A 3018-nucleotide genomic window follows, 5' to 3' on the forward strand; every position below is an offset into this window, starting at 1 on the left:
GAGAGAGAGAGAGAGAGAGAGAGAGAGAGAGAGAGAGAGAGAGAGAGAGAGAGAGATGTAAAAGCTTATGTACATCGTTGTTCAGAGATTATTTTTTAAAATTTATTTATTTATTTTCACCTGAGAATTAAATGCTCAGTTCTGTTGCTGCTGGCAAACTATTCCAAATCTGAGGAGCTCTAAATAAAAATAAATAAATAAATAAATAAAAAAAGAACATTACCCAAATGATATCATGTACCTCGCTGGATCACAGTGTCTATTAATGGCTCTGATTTCTGAAGTTCTTGTTCTGCTGGAAGGAGGCCATTGAGACACTTAAAAGTCAACTTTATAAATGAAAAATGAATAAAACCACAAAAGCTTAAAAAGAAAATCCATCTCTTTTATTTTACAGAGACACCACTTTGTTGGTTTTAGATTGAAAATTGTCAAATTATATTTGCATGACAACATCCCCAGACAATCATTGAGTCCCACATTGCAACAGAATTGTAACATGTAGAAGTGAGGCAGCCTTTCCAGGCAAACAATTTTAAATGACAAGCAGTTGAAACCTGGTACCAGGTTACCTGCTTCAGTTCTGTCAGCACAGCAGAGCAGGGGTTCGACCTGTTGCTGCTGTGCAAGAAGGTTGCAGGATTGCCTCTTGGCCATATGGGTTTTCTCTGAATACTCCTTTTTCTGCATGTTGGGTTCATTGGTAATCGTTATTCGTATATGTGAGTGAGAGTGGGAATGGTTGTCACTTTGTCCCTGTGATGGACGTGACCTGACCAGTGTGTCCCCACCTCTTGCACAATGACAGAATGAGATAGGCACCAGTGACCCATGACTTGGCAAAGAAAAGTAGGTGACTTACAGTACATGTTAAGTTGTACAGATTGTCTGTACGTGGATTTCCCCTCATTTTGCTTATATACAGATGTAAAATGGTATATACATTTTTTGTACTTCAAATTTATTTACGTTTTGGAGTTGGCTGGCTATAAGGAAATAAATTTGCCACATCTTCCCCTCTCTGCCCTTCTGCCACTGTGGACACTGTCATCTCCACCCCATGTCCTCTCTCTGCGGCCCACAATTCACTCCAACCCCACACCCTAACCCCGACCAGTTGTATTGTGTGAGAGTACTATGGAATTTTTTTTTTTTTTTTTTGTAAAAATTCCAGATTTCTGAGGGTCAGGATACAGGTAAGCGTTCGAAGGGGTTGACATGTATGACATAAAGAAAATGGATGGATGAATGCATGTATATATAGACAGATGAGTCAGTTCCTTAAATTCACTATTAGTTTATTGACAACTCTTCATCAGATGTAAATGGGTTGTATTTAATGCCAATTTGTCAGTTGTATTCAGTGCAGAGAGACAGCATGTTCGGTCATAATAAGAAAGAAAACATGTCAAAAAGCCACCAGCTCTGAACAAAACTGACTTATCAGGTTAGTCAATCACCCACAGATCACTAAACAAACACACAAACAAACAAACAAACAAACAAACAAAYAAACATATCACGGCTCAGTTTATGAAGTGAAGAATTAATAATGTCATGTAAGGCAGAAAAGCAAGCAGGCAAACATTCAAATATTTGCTAAACTTCACATTGCATGTGTGAAATACGAAAATCAGCAAATTCAAATGGGCTTCTCTCCCATGTTTTACTCTACAATGGATCGGGTCAGCAGTAAACACAAACCTCCCACAAAGCACCTTTTTATTTATTTACAGGTGATATTTATTTATCTATTTATTTATGTATTCATTTGACCATTAAGTGTCCCTTTAGGCTGAAGCATTTTACTAAAATCTATCATAAGCTATTAATATGGTGTGCTCTGGTAAAAGGGCGGATGTGATAGTGGGTCAGTTCAATCTATCTTTATAAATCAGATGGATGTTTAAAATGTGGAAATTTGATGCAATTAATAATCTGTTATTAATCTGACTTTTTTCTGTTTCTCTGTTTGTCTGTCAGATGTAAAGTTTAGGAGCTATGTTGATCTAAAGTTTTCATTTTACACAATGAAAAATCCAGGCTGGCCATTAAAGATGGTTAATAAAAACATACATGGGACAATAATGAGCTTTGGAGCCATCACAATCCATTTACTAGACACCTTAAGGATTACAAAAAGCTAGTTTAAAAATATATATCTTTCGGGTGCATGGGACCTCCATCTTCCTACTATGCCCAAGTGGGCAATGAGTTATCTGGAAGAGGGTGATTGGGAAGAATGACCTCCCTTATCTGAACCCGAATGATGTTCTGTTATTGGACTTCTGTGCTAAGTACAGGTTGCCCATAACAAACACCATGTTTGAACAGATTGGTCCATAAATGTACTTGGTACCAGGCCACCTTAGGCTGAAGGTTGATGATTTTGTAATTGTGTCATCTGACCTGTGGCCCTGTCTTAGAGACTCGGTGAAGAGAGGGGATGTCACCTGGTTGAAGGAAATTTATTCTGTTTACCACTGACTTTTAATGCATCACACAAACTGTTTTATTTATAGGATAACTAAAATATATTTTGATTATTACTTATTTTGCCTAATCGTTTATTTTTATGAATGAACTCTGATTTAGTTTAGGTACAATCTGATTTGAGTGACATGTTATGGTTGACTCAAATAGAATGTGCTATATTTGATATTTAGTTAATACATGCCCCAATTACGCTGACCACACAGATATTTTTCTCATCAGCTAACAGGAAGTGTGTGTGAGAATCCGGTCTCATTGACAGGGATATTTTCCCCACTGGAAAAATGTACGTAATCAGCAACAAATTATTGTCAGTAGCAGGATATTGAAACTATTGTAAAAATAACTATATGGAATGGCAGCATTGACAGATTTAGTCATCACATAATGTGGATGGAAGCCTATTACACTTACAGTAACCTAAAAGTAATTGTGGACTACTTCATAAAAACAGTGACTTGTATAGAGGCTGTCCACAGCAGGTGCGAGTCAATTCAGGAATGGAAAATTGATATGTAATATGAC

Source organism: Austrofundulus limnaeus, unplaced genomic scaffold (genome assembly GCF_001266775.1).
Source record: "Austrofundulus limnaeus strain Quisiro unplaced genomic scaffold, Austrofundulus_limnaeus-1.0 Scaffold29, whole genome shotgun sequence".
NCBI lineage: Eukaryota > Metazoa > Chordata > Actinopteri > Cyprinodontiformes > Rivulidae > Austrofundulus > Austrofundulus limnaeus.